The sequence below is a fragment of the Parasteatoda tepidariorum genome, chromosome 3 (genome assembly GCF_043381705.1).
Source record: "Parasteatoda tepidariorum isolate YZ-2023 chromosome 3, CAS_Ptep_4.0, whole genome shotgun sequence".
Lineage (NCBI taxonomy): Eukaryota > Metazoa > Arthropoda > Arachnida > Araneae > Theridiidae > Parasteatoda > Parasteatoda tepidariorum.
In genome coordinates, this window is record NC_092206.1 from 97,524,637 (window position 1) to 97,541,927 (window position 17,291).

The window sequence follows — 17,291 nt, forward strand, 5'->3', positions numbered from 1 at the left end:
GTGAAATTTAAAAATAAAATTGCAAAACACGTAATTGCTTTGCCATTTAATGACCAACTTCATTAACGAGAAATTGAAAATTAAAAAGCAAACTAGTAAGTTCGGAATTGCGTTAGGGATAATTATAATTTGTTAAAAAAGAAAAAAAAAATCCCGGCATTCTGAATCTAAACCCCTATTTCACTGTTTTTAGATAATAAAGTGTTATTTTTATCATTCAAAAATAGTATTTAACATTAAGAAACAAAAAATAAGTAAATAAAATAAATAAAACGATAAATTTTCGTTGAATTCAAAACTTTCGGTCGGTCGAAGAATAATATTAAACTTTAAAAACATTTCAAAAACAGCCACAGCTGGGTACCTTTTTAAAAATTCACGAGCAAATTCATATCGGATACAAATAGAAATATTCACTTAAGTTTTTACAATTCCTTACGTCAATCATTGTATTTAAAAAGGAAAAAAACTAAAAATAGAATAAACATATTCGTCAAACCTTCACGTTTAAACCGAAAACTGTCAAACATAGAACGCGTTTTTTTCCAGAAGATACTTCGCATGCAAGAATATGCACAATTCAAAACATACCGTTCAAATATATTTATCCACTTATACGGAAAAGAAAATAAAGCTAAACACATTTCTTATAAGAAAACGTTTCGGGGGGAGGGCCCTCGGAACAAAATTTCGAACATCTGTTTTTGCTCTTGGCCGTTTTTCTGTGTAAACTCAACGCCGATATCTCATAGTGATAACGTACGGGTTTGTTCTGCTCTCCAAGCAGACGAAGAGGGTATTTCTCCTGTAAAAATTTTCCCGGAGCACACACCAGCATCTCAGTTCTGAGACAAGGGTTATCCCATTCTTTTCCAGGGTTGGTTCGAATATTTTTCCTTTCCCCTCCCTATGCCAGCTGGTGACAAAAAAGGAGCTTTCTTTACAAGAGAGAGGATTTGCCGAAAATGGAGTCAATAGGCCATTTTGGATGTGTTTGAGAGGAAATAGGTAAATGGGAGTATTTTTTTTTTCTCCTGGAAATTTGACATTGTAGCTGTATTTGAGTTTTAACAATTCAATGCCGTGGTAGTGAAGAAGCTTTGTGGTAGAGAAAAATCTTTGCATTTAGTTCGCTTTTCCAAACTGCTTAAAAGGCTTTTAAAGTGTGTCCCTTAGAGATAGTATATGATAACGTTGTTTCTAGAAATGCATACACATTTCACTGATGCATAGAACGCTAGACATTTTTATAGAAGTCCGAATTCGCTTGAAATGTCATTAATAATGTATGACCATGGGTAACTTTTTAGAAAAAGATTTTGTGCAATATATAGTACAAATATATGTACAATGAGGAAGAAATAAGAGCTTTTTAACTTTTGGTATATATTCGGACGCATTATACTCAACTACATGGGGCCATTTCAGAACCTGCTTTAGCTGTAGAAGGGAAAAAAGATTTCCTCAATAGATATTGGTTACCTCAGGCTTGCATAAGCAGTTCTATATGGTGCGTTAACAGTGAACATAAAATTTAAACGCGAGTTGCCAGTTAAAAATTACATTCAATAGGGCATTTTAGATATCAATGGACCATATTGGATGTGTTGAGAGGAAATAGATAAATTTAAATGGGAGTTATTTTTCCCACTAGTAACTTGACATTGTAGTTGTATTAGCGTTATAAAATTCATTGTTGGTCAAAGAAACAAAATGTATGGTCAAAACTACCATAATATGGTTAAATATACCGTGTTTTTGGAAAACACCAAAAATTTCAGTAATTTTTGCCGACGATGTTTGATAATGAGTATGGTAAAATTAACAATAAAATTTGGTTTCATAATATATGTGATAAAATTAATGAATGTGGTAAAATTTGGTAAGTTATTCATGATCATAGGCGTAGAGTGAGAGGGCACACTTTTTGTTTTTAAGAAACTGTTCCCTTATTTTAAGCTTTATATATATGTAATAGACATATATATGAAGCTTAAATATGTAAATAGACATGCATTGAATAACATGTATGCATATATACATAAAGCTTAAACTAAACGAACAGTTTACTAAAAATAAAAACTCTGCCCCCTTACGCCACACCTATGATAATAATACCTTAGCGTAGCATAAAACCCATTTTAATTAAATTTAGTTTTGTATTTTTAACTAAATGTATGACTATAGGTCTAAAAACCAGAAGTTCCTGTAAACCCTTACCAGATGAACGAAACAATTAAACAAACGAAAGGTTTAAATACCGTTTATTCTGGTTTTATTAACCAGTACTTTTTTTAAATCTCTTTTTTAAAATTAGAAATGCCATTTCTATGCAGTTTTCTCTGTTTGTTGTAAGTACGTATTGTGTTAAAGTAATATATTTGCATTTGCTAAAGACATTTTTCTAGTTACTGGCTTTCACGTGTGCTCACAGAGTAAAATGTTAATGTAAATTGAAATGTACAAATACAAATTTTGCCATTGTGTTTTCAGATTAGACATTTTTATAAGAGTCTAAATTTGCTTGAAATGTAGTTAACTGTTCAAAAAACGCGTGCAATCAGTACAAAGACTGTTCTAATCAAAACTGTTCTATTCCCCTGAATGCTCAAAACACGTGTACTACAATCAATACAAAGAGATGTACTATCAAAATGAAACAAATGCATTCTAAAATTTAGAGTAAGACCCCATAAAAAAATTGTACCGAAAAATACTGAGTTCGTAAAGCAGTACTGAATTTTCTAAAGTCTATTACGTATTATCAAAAATATTATAATACAAAAATTTATTTCAAACTGAAAAAGGTTTCTTTGCACAACAATAGCACAACAACATTTTCTGCACATTTATAAAAAATAATGCCTCTAACTCGTTCATAATGAAAATATTGATATTGATTAGATTTATAATTTACAATTGACTCAAATGTAAGAACTGGCCATATTCAGGGCCCACACTAAGGATTTCAAATTATTAACCAGTAAATTAGCCAGATATCAAAAGTATTCACCAATTTTTAGAAGTCTTCGCCAAATGCAAATCGTAAAGTTTTTTTATGATTAATTTCTTTCCCACAGAAAACTATTTTACGGTAGTTTGTTTTAGGCTTATATTATTTGGACCCAATTCTAACTGGCTATGTGGCTCATCTACCGAAAATTACTGTAATGGAATAAAAAATGCTGATTTGTTTAGAAAAAATCATTTTGACATAATTTGAGGTAAAGCTGAATTTGCTCGAACTGACTTTGAAAATTTTGAGTTTTTAAAATCATTCGCCAAAACACAATTTTATCGCATTCGGTGAGGTGGCGAATGCTTAACGCGGGCGTTGCATATTGTCTCTGAGTAAACATGAAATTCGAATATAAAATGTATTGAAACATGTCGAAAATAGCAATACAAAATAAAAGGCTTCTTTTGCTGTTATTTGATCAAGCAAGGAATATTTTTAGCGTTCCTATTTCTGTTCCATTGTTTTTAAATTTTAAACTATCGCAGCTATTGTTACGACGCCATTTATTGTAATAATGTTCTTAAACTGAAGGGCTAAGTCCACCTGTTTGCTGTCGTTCACCAATTCCGATGATTGCTTCAAAAACACTGTTGCCTCTTGGCGTAAACCGGTTCTTTTTTTTCTTTTTATGAAATTTATTTGCTCAAATTTTTTTCCAATGCCCACTAGATTTGCTGGCTACTCTTTCAGGGGCACCATATTAGTTGGGCAATCATTGCTCTCACAGTAAAGACATATAGTACAGAGAATGAAAGAACATTCATGCCTTGTCCGGGATTCGAATCCAGGAATTTTCTGAGGTGAGGTCAGCTCCCTGACCCCTACACTCCGGTCAGCGCACTAAACATTTATATGCAATAAAAAGAATTCTGTTTGCTTACGCTTGTGCCCGTACTTCCATAGTCCTAATTCTATTCTCATGATATGCAAAAATAAATAATTTTGCTTAATAATCATTTTTTAAAATAACATTTAAAGTGAAAAGTATATTGTTATAAAAAATTTGATGAGTACCCCAACCGTTATTTAATATTTTTCTTTCTAAAAAGGTTGATATATTAAATCCAATTGTCGTTAATAATGGTTCTTAACCGTTTAGCAAATCTCTATATCTGTAATTTATAATAGTATGTAGATGTAATTTGCACCAACAAAAAGTAGTTCTAAAGTTTAGACTCCAACTTAAATAAGCTTACTTTAAAATAGTAACGTTATAAGGTAAAATATCAAAATTACTTTAAAGAAACAACTCTTTTAAAACATTTAGGATGCAAAAATATTTTACCGGGAAACAGTACGATAAAAACCTGACTTCCTAACAGTGAAAAAGAAAGAAAAAACGAGATTGTAATTGAACTACAATTGAATTACATTTTGAACTACATTTTAAAAAATTCATATTTTTGATCTTTAAATGCTATCTAAAATTGTAAATCAAACGGAATATTCATACTCTGATACGTACTTCATAAAATTGAAACTAAGAATTTTATAAGAAAAATAATAATTTTGAATCGTAAAAAAAATAAATTATAAAACATTTAAAAATTTTGAAATATTTGAGCAAAAATAACCCCAGGTAAAATTTTGTGTCCTAGTACAGCTTTATATTAATTTTTATTACTTTCTACTGTAACTTCAGTCTTCCGCTTTGTTTTTACTTACAAGCCACTGCGTTTTTGCTTTACACTGTAAAAAATTCCAGATCAAAATACGGTATTTAGTACCGACACTTTAGGTGCATGATCCGAGAAATCCACTTTTATCCTAAAATATTATATTGTAAATTTTGCAGTAATATTATTACACTAATACTAGCGATTCAGTGATTTTACGTTAATAATTACTGTAAAGAGTAACACCACATTGAGTGCCGGTACTTTTTACCATAGTTTGATCTAGAATTTTTTACAGTGTACCTGAAGTAAAATATAAAAAATAATTTCAAAATGAGCTCAAAAATATGTTTAATATGAAGTTCATACCAATTTATCTACTTAATTTTTAGTTCATTCAGAAACCGACAATATAAGACTTTAAATTTTCAAATAATAATAATAAAAGAATAAATAATTTTAAAAATTAGCTAAACAAGTATATTTTTTAATTTCATTGTATGAAGCCGTGGTGGCTCAGGGGATAGAACGTTCGCCTTCCAATGAGGTAAACCGGGTTCGAATCCCAGCGATGTCTGGTCGATTCGAATTCTGCACCCTGCTCACACCGACCTCGGTGCTGAACTAAAATATCCTCAGTGGTAGACGAATCATAGGTTAGATATCTCTCGCCGCCAGGCTAACCGTGAGAGGTTTTCATGATCTCTATGTAACGCAAATGTCCATCAAAAAAGTCCTCCACGAAGGTAAATTTCTCCCAATGCTGAATTCAGAGGATTTTTCTTGTTTTCCGGATTGGAACCCAATCACAAAGCTACCGAGTTGAACATTAGCAGTCGTGAAACCAAAACTTGGGTCGGCTGTTCAACGATGGTTATAAAATAAAATAAAATAAAATTTTATTGTAAAAACACATTTTGATGTAATGAAGTGAATTAATTATGTCTATCCTATAATTAATGTATCAGGTATATAATTGTGCACTTACTTAGTATTTCTGTATGACCCCATCACAAACAGTTTAATTCGATCAAGTACAACTCTGTTATAAGCAAGTATTTTAAAATAAAATAATTACAACAATTTCAAACAACAACTTTCAGTTCAGTTCAGAATTAAAACAATAAGAGTAAAGTAATTTTTGTTGTAATCTTACTTTATAATAATTTTTTGTTCAAGAGTTCAAAACATTACCTTCATTAGAATGCAGCGTTCAAGAAAATGGCAGAACTGCAACTAGCTTTTTAAGGCTAGAATTACGAACTCTTACCTATGTCTAAACAATAATAAAATAATTCATAGTATTATGTATTACAAGGATAATATATAAGATGTTTGAAGGTCTTTTACCCTCTCCTCAAGATATAAATTCATTTCAAGTTCATTACTATCAATACTATTGAAAAATATGAGTGATTTGTGAATGGTACAAAAATTTAATATTGTAAGAAATGGTAGAGCCAAAATTAGCAAAAAAGTTTATAATTTATAGGTTAGATCCTTTATAACTCTTGGTAGCTCATTATCGGTTTTATTAAAATAAACTTTTAAATCATAGAAACTAATTCCTTTGGCTTTTAAACCCAAATTATGTTTTTTTTTCTCAAAAAGTAAAATTGTTAAAAAAAATTGGCAAAAAAAATTTTTTTTTATGGTTCGTTAATTTAAATACAAGTTTAAAAAAAAGTTTTTTCTTAAAAAAGAAATTTGGTTTTAAGTAATTTTGGTTGTGCAGATTTTTCATTTTTTTTAGTCTTTTTCTTTGCAGAAGAAGTAGGTGAAAAGATATATTTAAATTATTTATTTACTTATTTACTTCTCCATGTCCAATAAAATGAGAATAGTTGGATTTAAATTATAAAATGCGCAAAAATGTGCAGCTTATTCTTGCAAACTAAATCTAATAAATTTTTATCTATAACTATTAATTTCAATAAAATATACTAAAATTTAGTTTTGATAATTAGATTTTATTTAAAAACCATAACAATTAAAAAGGAATCACGATTAATTATACAATATCATATAAATGTTTTTTAACATTTTCTCATGAATAGTTTAATGCTTTTCCTATTTTACATACGTTTTATCCACCCATCGTTAGATAATTTTTTAAGACATAAGTCTATGGAACTAGCAATGTAAAATGATCAATGTAGCTATAGCATTCATAATTTTTCTTGCTACTTATGGAATCGATGAAAAATTTTACAGTTCCTTTCATTTAGTATTTATAAAACATAGTTAATCATGATTAGTTTAAACTGCTATATGATTGAACGTTAATAGAAATATGAATGATAATTGCGTGATATGATTCAAATAATGATAACGGCAAGACATGAACTTAGACGTGACTTAAAATTCAACATAAATCAAATTTTGAAATAAATTACATGATATTTACAATAATTTGAGTAATGCAATTATTGCTAAAAAATATAAACAATTTAATAGTTATTGTAAACGAAGACGTCATGATAGTTTATTTTAATAATGTATTAATTGTTAACTTGAATACTGGTAATATTGTTAATAAGAATAATACACTTAATGAGAATAATACGCATTGTTAATAAGAATGTACACAGTATATGCAAACAACACTAACATAAACAATGTATGTAAGCACTAATGTAAATAATATTACTATGAACGATATTAATGTTAACAATATTATTGTTAGTTTGGTCAATATAATCATTACATTTTCAAACTTAAGCAAACATTAAACTTTTCAATAGTGTTAAAGCTAAACATGCTATAATTTCTAATTCGAAGAATGCAATCATATGTATTGTTAAGAATTAAATTTACATTTACTTGATACAAAAAATTTAGCTTTTATCAATCATTTTTTTGACTTTATTGTTATCTGAATTCAATACATTTTTCATTAAAATTTTTCAGGCGAAAACTTTTCAGTAAAATGAAATGTAATTTTTTGAAAAGACTACTATGTATTTTTCAATACGATTGCTTAGTTTAGAGTGCTGTTAATGCATATAACACATACCAAGCATAGCAATTCGTAACAGTTTTCCACTTTATGATGTTTTCTTTTTTATTTCTTTTCTATTTTGCAACAGCGGCATTTAAATAGTATCATTTAATTTTCCCTTTTCTCTTGAAAATTTTGTAGCTATAAATCAATGTTGAAGGCTGTGAATAATTGTGTTACATTGATATGTTTGATGTTACATAAAAAGTTTCAAATATTTCTTTTATAAATAAAAAAAATGCTCAAATTTTAATATTTTCTGCTACTTATTTCTAATATTACGCATGCTTCTAATTGGTCTAAAATATATTAAATGTCCCTCTATTCACAATTTGATTTTGAATTAAATTAGAAAAATAGCAATTCTTTAACAAAATCTCGTTAAAATGACAACAGTTAATTGCAAACACAACTTATTCACTTGGATATTAACATACAAAATTAGAAAAATGTGTTTTAGGTAATGTTATTAATTTCACTTTACTCTTAAATGCATTATTTTTTTTATTAATAAGCGTTTAACAGTATTTTCACTTCTAAAGGTTTCAATATTTTTAGTTTGTCGTGCAAATTCAATTAAATAGCAATTATAAAATTTAAAAAATGTGACAGATGAAAGCGGTTTGTGTAATTAGTCTTTTGAAAGGTAAACCTTATTTTCAAAGAAACCTACTTTCTGTAAAGTATATTTAGTAACAAAATTGCTTTAAAGTTACTTTTAACAAAAGCCAGAAAATATTATCATATTTGTTTGGATCTATAATATTTAAATTTAGTAATATTTTAATAATAATTTAGTAAAGGTTAGTACGCAATAAAATAGAAAAATGAGGTGTTCTTTTTTAAAATTGAACATGGTTTATATTGTTATTAATTTTGTGTACTTTGTTTTTTAACTTCGAAAAGAATAAAAAAATTATTAAGTTATATACGTTTTCAAATTACAAGTTACGTTTTTTTTTTTTGTTGTTGTTATAGAATGCAAAATATAGTATATTGCTTTCCGTGATGTTCGGATTTTAATAAAATTAATATTAAACCTAGTTTACTTTTTATTTGAATTAGTTCTCTATTTATCCTAGTTTACTAGCTAGTTGTACTAGTTAATTGTTATTATAAAATAAATCATTGATTCAAGATCATCAAAATCGCAACTAAAAGTAAAATAGTAACATATTAAGCCATTAATCACCTTTTCAACGTGGGACTTATTATGAAATAAAATTGGAATTAAAATTAAAGCAGGCGTGTGATCTTGCAGTGTTCTGATTCTTTCATATTCTAAGGCGAAAATAGAACGTCCACATAGTTCTATACAATTTATGTGAGCACTTACATTTTTCGAACACATTAAAAACGTTAATTTTGTATCAAGCAACTAAATTTCATTCTTCTTTGCGATAATAATTCTCTGCGGAAGTAAAAAAAAAATCATTTATAAAGTACTTAAAACATTGACATCTGAATTATATTGATTAAAGGACCTTAGTATTAGAATTAAAAAAATAAATTTGCGCAGAAGGCAGCAAGAACAGATTCATAGCAAAAATATGTAATGTTGTAAAGAGCATAAATAGGTATTTTCAAAATATGTAAGAATTTTTTCTTTTTTTTAATTTATATGAATTCTAGAAACAAGTACTAAAATAATATAGCAGTTTCAATATCATGTACTTAAATACTATATAACGCTCTTAGATATAAAATTGAGTTTTTATTGGCCAGAAATGAGCATAAATTTTTTTAAGTTTATTCTTTTTTAATAGTGGTAACGGAGGAAATTAATAAAAAATTATGAATTCGAAAAATAAAATATTGTATAAATATTTTCAGTGAAAATATTGAAAATTTCTGAAATTTGGAAAATATGAATTCTAGAGACAAGTGCTTAAAATAAAATAGCAATTTCAATTTTGTCTGTACCTAAAAACTATAAATGAGAGCAACAAGAAGAGATTCATACCAAAAATGAGTATATACAGACGTTTATGAAAATATTGTAAAGAACATGATGAGGTATTTTCAACTATGTGCAAAATATATAAGACTTTTTACTTATTTTAATTAATATGAATTCTAGAAACAAGTGCTTAAAATAAAATAGCAGCTTCAATTTTGTCTGTACCTAAAAAGTATAAATGAAAGCAACAAGAACAGATTCTTACCAAAAATGTGTATATACAGACGTTTATGAAAGTACTGTAAAGAGCATGAATAGGTATTTTCAAAATATGTAAGAATTTTTGCCTATTTTAATTAATATGAATTCTAGAAACAAGTGCTTGAAATAAAATAACAGTTTCCCTATTATGTATGTACTTAGAAAATATATAACGCTCTTAAATATTAAATTGCTGTTTTTATTTGACAGAAATGAGCATAGATTTTATAAGCTTATTTTTCTTTAATGGTCGTAATAGAAAAAATTTAAAAGGATTATGATTTCAAAAAATAAAATATTACATAAATATTGTCAGTGAAAATATTGAAAATTTCAGAATAATCGCAAAATATGTAACAATTCTTTCTTATTTTAATAATTATGAATTCTTGAAACAAATGCTTAAAATAAAATATCAGTTTCAATATTATGTCTGTACTTAAATACTATATAACACTCTTAAATATAAAATTGGTGTTTTTATTTGACAGAAATGAGCATAGATTATATAAGATTATTTTTCGTTAATAGAGGTAATGGAGGAAAAAAGCTGAGGACTTCAAAAAATAAAATAATTTATAAATATTGTTAGTGAAAATATTGATTTCTTACAAAATGCAATGTATCTAAAAACTGTGATTGTAATCTTAATTAATCTTTGTTAATTGCTGTTAATAAAAAAGAAATCATTACATAACTATTTTCAAGTGGTTGGTAAAAAGTGTGCATAAACATCAATACCAGCCTATTTAGAAACTATTCTTTAACTTCTGTTATTTAAAAACAACTTTAGTATCATATTTTACTTTGGTTAATAAAATGTTCGTATAAACAACTACAGTATTTTGTTGGAAAATTTTGATGATGATAATAAGCCCCTTTATCGAAAGTAAATGTGGCTCAGAATTTATTCTGTTAGTTTATAAAAAGTTTGTATTCACTGCAAATGGGTAAAATGTGTCGGATTTTTATTATAATTAATATTTTTATTTGGTGTTATTTTAAAGGAGAAATCTTGTTCATGAAATTTTTTGTGTTAGTTTTATTTGGTGCTTTGTGTGTGTAAAAAGTTTTCCTCGATCCAAGTAGTATAATTTCAGGAAATTTAATTAGTAATCAAACGATACTTTTCAAATCACAGTTAGCGAAACGAAAACCTAGCTCGTAATAAACGTATAAGATCTTTAATTAGTTAAATAAAACTTTCTTTTTCTTTTGCTAGTACTACTATAAATGAAAATTTGCTAATGATCTAAATTCATCTACTTTAATTGTAGCTATAAAAAATTCTTAACTTATTACTTCTCTTATTAGTTTGCAAAAAGTTTGTATAAACCACAAATGGTACTTTCGTTGGAAACTTGATCGCATTCACAATTTTTTTTCAGCTACTGTTAGTGAAACAAAATTCTATCTCGTAAGATCCTTGATTAATTCAATAAAAGTTTCTGTTTTTGATACTAGCACTATACCTGAGAATTTACTAATGATCTGAATTCATCTACTTATAGCTATAAAAAATCTAACTCATTAGATCTTTCAATATTTTGTGAAAAATTTGCATGTGCAAATTACAAATTACATTTGTAAATTACGAATGGAAACCTGGCATCCTAAATCCTAGATAGTTATTTACTGTTATTGAAATCGAAATCTAGCTCATAAGATCTTAATTTGTTAGTTTGTAAATAGTTTACACACATCACATATGTCTTCTTGTTTTAAATTTTGACCGTAATCTTAGTTATTTTGATTAGCGATATTGAAACAAGTCACACTCATAGAAGCTTCATAGAAAAATGTCAAGCAAAGTTTTCATTTGATCTTTAATCGGTTTGTAAAATATTTGCAAGGAAACAAATAGCACAATATCGAAAAATGTTTAGAATAATCTTAATTCATCTTTTTCAAATATATAAGGAAATTTTACTCCTATTTTCTACGATTAGTTCGTAAAATGTATGCAAGCACCACAAATGGTATGTTTGAAATATTAGATCATAATAACTATTTTTTTTTCAAAAAAAAGGAACTATTGATGAAACAGAAATTAAAATTGTATTACATTAAATGTATTATATTGAAATGTAAAATTTTTACCATAATCGAATATATAACTTTAACTTTGATAACACCCTTATCTTATCTAATATAAATAAATACATAAAGTATTTTTAGTTGTTCCACAGTTCACTTTTTATTATATAGTAATAACTAGTTTTTTAATGTTTATTATTCTATGAATAAAACGATTCATACACTATTACAAATTCTCGAGCTCGTTTAACCGTAATTTTGTTCAAATTTGCTGCAATATTTCATAGGGTGCTAACTTCAGCCATCATATTACCCCGCACATCTTAAAACTGATTAAATGATGCAATGATTCAAAGTGAACGGTACATTTAAATACCTTATAAAAGTTTGAGCAAGTTTTCAGATTACTATGGTTCAAAGTACCACTATATGGGTCCAACATTGAACTGATTTTTTTTTAGTATAGTTGTCGATAGACCTGTAAGTAGCCACTCACCACGTGGCGAGAAAAAAAGAAAAAAAGAAAGAAAGCGGTCACTTAAATAAACAACCGGTTACTTTTTTCCGTTCTTTTTTTTAATTGTTTAATGATAAAAGTATTTTAATGTAGAGACTCTGGTGAACAGAAATTTCATTAAAATGTCCATTCTCTCAATTCAAAATTTTGATCCTTCAGAATCCATCAATTTGTGGTGGAAAGATTCACGTGGAAGGTGAGTTCTTCAGTAAGAGAGTAGGGGAAACATCAGTGTTCAGAGTACCGCTTAAATGCATACTGGGCAGTGGCACTTGAACTTAAAAGAACACTGATGTAGGGCATACCGAGCAGTGGCACTGAACCTTAAAAAACATGAATGTAGGGCATACCGGGCAGTGGCACTTAACTAGGTCTAGTATATATCTTGGACATTTACCAAAGCGACTATGGGATTGTCAACAGTCACCGGTAGAAGTCAACAACCACTCATTTCTATCATTCACAGTAACCTATACATTAAATGCATTTTGTCACCCCAAATATATTTTTAAAAAGAGTCAGATTGTTTAACTAAATTTTGTCACATATTTACATTATTTTTATTGTTAAATTAACTTTTTATAGCCGTAGTTTATTTCTGATATGAATTATTTTTTTAAAAAAATATATAATTTAAAAAAGAAGAAAAATTGCAAAAAGTGGGTATTACATGAAAAGGACCTATCGATATCGGTCACTTTATTAAAGCTTATTTTCCATACATTTCATATCCTCATATTTGTAGTTTCTTTTTCTTTGGTAAAACATTTAAAAATGATAAAGCAACCGTCGGTGCAAAATTAAGTTATCTGTATTTGTAAAGAAGTTAACCGGTGCATATTGTATTGAATATAATGGATTTCGTATTAATATATACGTTGTAATGATATNGGATTATGGGTCCTAATGTGCCCCATGAAAACATTGTTCCTGGGCGAGAAAGCATGAAAACCTGGAGGGTGGTCATAATGTAATGGCTCTTCGGTGTATATATATATATATATATATCTACAATAGTTTTCAAATTGAATCATCATTTAATTCTTACATCCACTTCCTTTTCCAGAGGCATGTTTGATGTTTTCCTACTGTTGATGCAAAATTGATTCATTTGAAAATCATTTTTCATGATCAGAGGAATTATTTCCCGTTTGTTTTAAATAAATTATTAACTTTTAATGTTTAATGAATTACATATTTAAACTCCTGACTGTATTTTTTTTCAATCACGACAGGAATTTATAATTATGCTCAGAGATACATCCACAAGAGTTTCATTCAATACATTAATATTTCTAACCATACTTTTTTATTGCTGTTTTACTAAATATGATATCAATTTCTAAAAACCAATATAAAAGTAAATTGTACGTGCAACGTAAGTGTTTAATTTTGATACATCTTCGATTTGAGAATATAAAAAAATTGTAGAGCATTCAAGATATTAATGCTCGGGGAATAGGGAGGGGGTGTAAGAGCTTCAGAAATATTCAAAAAATATTTTTTTCACCAAACCCACTTGAATATGAAACCTTATTTTCCACTTTGCATTTTGTGCTATCCATTTCATTCCCCCTCACCCCTTAACCAACCCTTTTTCTTCGAAGAGTTTCTCTTGGATGAAAAAGAAGAAAATCGCCTAAAGCCGCCTCTTCTAAAACATTTCTTGAATATATGTACTTTTTTTTTTCTTCTTGGCATTGAAGAATTTGTTTCCTTTCAGTTTCGAAATGTCTTTCGCGTTAAGTCCCTCCCCCCCCNAAGTCCCCCCCCCCCCCCCCAGAACCGCGGATCGCTTTACATACTCTTTACTTTACATACTAAAATAGGAATAAATGATTATGTATAATGCGTTTTTTTTTTTCATTTGTGCATAGCCCCTATACCTTTTACTAATATTACATTGCATTTATTATAAAATGAAAGAGACTCTGTTATTAACATGGTAAGAGTATTAAAATCAAGCGAATTTTAAATTTCTCTTTAAAAAAATCTCCCTCTTTTTTTTAGTGACATTTCGAACTTGTGCGTGATTTCGAAAATTGAAATTTAATAATGAATGGAATGTTTATATCAAGCAGTGGTTTTAAGTTATGAGTTTAAATTAAATTTTTTCTGTATGATGGTTTTGAGAGTTTGCTCAGTTAAATATTTTATTTCTCCCTCATATCCCATGCATTTAAATTATATTTGAATTCGAAAAATAGTTCTTTTAATTCATTTAAAAGTATATTGAAAGTGGTAGCATCGCATTGTTAAAATGCAGATAAATTACCTATTTATCTTTACTGAAACTATCTTACAATGATTTAAATAAAGTGAGCATTTTAATATACGACCCATGTTAAATGTCAAAATAAGTAGAATTTTTATAAAACTTTTAAAAAAGGTTCAACGGTCAAATCAAAAGTGACGATAAAATAATGTTTTATTTGTATTTTAACCTCTAAATTTTACATTTTGAGCATATATGTGTATTTCTGCTAATATATTTTTTATTTTGAAAGATATATCTCCTTACATTTAAAAGTTATCTATAATATTATCTATTGTTATCTATTTCGATCATTTGAACTTTTTCCAAAACCCTTTTCTGTTAAGAAAAACAAATGTACCGTAGAAAATATGAAAATAATAATAATTTAACGTTAACTAAATTGTCATCTACTTTTGCATCGCAAATATTTTTTGTTTTCTAAAATACTATTAAACTGGTTATTTTATTTTAAAAACATTAAAAAAATTATTTCAACCTGGTAAGCATTTAAAATATTAAAAATAACGATTAACATTCTAAAACTTTTTCCACGCAATTACTTTAATTACTTAGGTTATATTTTTATGCATGTTTTAAATGTTATATTGAAAAATATATCTTTAAGATAATTTAAGCTTTATGGTTGTTATGAAATTAAGATAGAATTGTAAAATCATTATAAATTTAGCTGTAGTGATGCATATAAATAATAGTAACAAGCAATAATTACCATGTTTTCGAATAATGATTAAAGAAACTTCATCATTTTAGCATTTTTTCATATTACTATCTTTCATAATATTAATATCCATCGAAGCATCGCAGGAATAACTATCAGCTTTTTCTATATTTATCGAAATATCATATCACTATCTATCATCTTTATTAATATTTATCTAAAAAAAGTACTGCCATGAAAAATGCGTTCAAAATATCCACAAGGAGAATATGTAAGGAATATTATAATAGTATGCGACTTAGGTTTGAAATACATAATTTCCACAATTTTAGTTGCATTTTATAAAATTTTAATAAAAAAGTATCGAATGTATTTTACGCGTTTTGGTTGTTCACGCCATCTAAAGTAACAAATTGTAAATAAAGTTCTTAATAAAGAATGTCATCGAAATATGTGAATTTTGCAGACTGTAGTTTGAAAAAATTAATTTTTCCTATGTGGTTATAAGAAAATTTTATACATATCACGAATGAAATATAATTTTATATTTGATTTATGATTAGTTGGTTCTATTATTATTTTTTAATACTATAATGCATAACTGGCCACAGATGCATAACTTGTTGATAGAAACATGCATAACTTGACACCGATATAACAAACTGGTGTTAATGTAAAAAAAAAAAAAAAAACTTAAACTTTGTGCTTAGATCAATAAAGCTAAATAACGTGAAGAAACAAAAGATAATATCACATGAACTGATAGACTTTACTTTCGATTTTATAATAAAGAGTCTTTATCGGTGTATAAGTATCAAAACTCAGACTTTGTGTTTGAACACTGACAAAATTCCTTAGCTTTATTCAACTTATTTTAGTTTTATTCAATAAATTGATGCTTCACCAAGGCAGCTGACCAATATAAATGTGCAATGCATTAAGATGATACAAAATGACCAATATCAAAGTGCTACAAGTAAGGCTTGAAAGTCAATAAACAAGTGACTTATAAGAAGGATCCATTTAAAAAGTTTCATTCGATTATAATTTTCATAAGACACAGGACACATATTTTATGCCTCATCGTTGGTTCATCAAGGCAAAGAAATAATTTATATGTATATGTTAAATTGTTAAACATTTTTAAACTGTATATATTAGCAGTTAAATGCCATAAAATTATAAAAATTATCGTTATTAAATAATGATAGTAATAGAATATAATGTAATTTTATTCCTACTTCAGGGTCGATAATTTTAATTTATTCGATGAACTACTATGTTACGAATGTTTTCATAAATACATACTGTTCATAATACATACTTTCAAAAATACACACTGTTCATAATACATACTTTCACAAATACATACTGCTCATAATACATTATTTCATAAATACATGCTTTCATAAATACATACTTTCATAAATACATGCTTTCATAAATACATACTTTCATAAATGCAAACTGCTCATAATGCATCATTTCATAAATACATACTGTTCATAATACATAATTTCATAAAAACATACTTTTATAAATTCATAAATAAAGTACATTGCCTATACTGTTGCACCCTTCATCTAAAGAAAAAAGTTGCAAATGAGAGAATTTGAAATGCATACAAGCAGTACTTAAATACTGTTGAATGCCATAAATTGGTCTTATCATTATTAAAAAAAAATCTATAATATAAAGAATCGATTCTTTATTTTTTTTATCCATGATTAATAATTTCCATTCATTCGGTAAACCTAATAGTTAAGTTTTCATAAATTCAGCAAATATTTATTTTACCACAACGATATTAAGAAAGTTTTCATAAATACAGAAGATATATTTTTGTTTATAATGTTGCACCCCTCATCTAACGAAAAAAGCTGAAAATTGGGGAATTTAAAAAGCATATTAGCTGTACTTAAATGATGTTGAATGCCATAAATTGGCAGAGACTCATTACTATTAAAAAAAAAACTATAATAAGAATTGACTATTAATTTTTTT

The 17,291-nt window shown here is 27.3% G+C and overlaps 1 long non-coding RNA gene across 2 annotated transcripts in view; it reads left to right on the plus strand.

Annotated features, from left to right (window-relative positions):
• Nucleotides 1-794: 794 nt before the first annotated feature.
• The window catches only part of LOC107452896 (uncharacterized), a 120,478-nt gene continuing 103,981 nt past the window's right edge, over nt 795-17,291 (plus strand). Inside the window, exon 1 of one of the 2 annotated variants that reach the window (XR_011636471.1) lies at nt 795-1,008. This is a non-coding gene — a long non-coding RNA (uncharacterized lncRNA). The remainder of the gene's footprint in view (nt 1,009-17,291) is intronic. The other variant, XR_011636472.1, reaches the window with a different exon arrangement.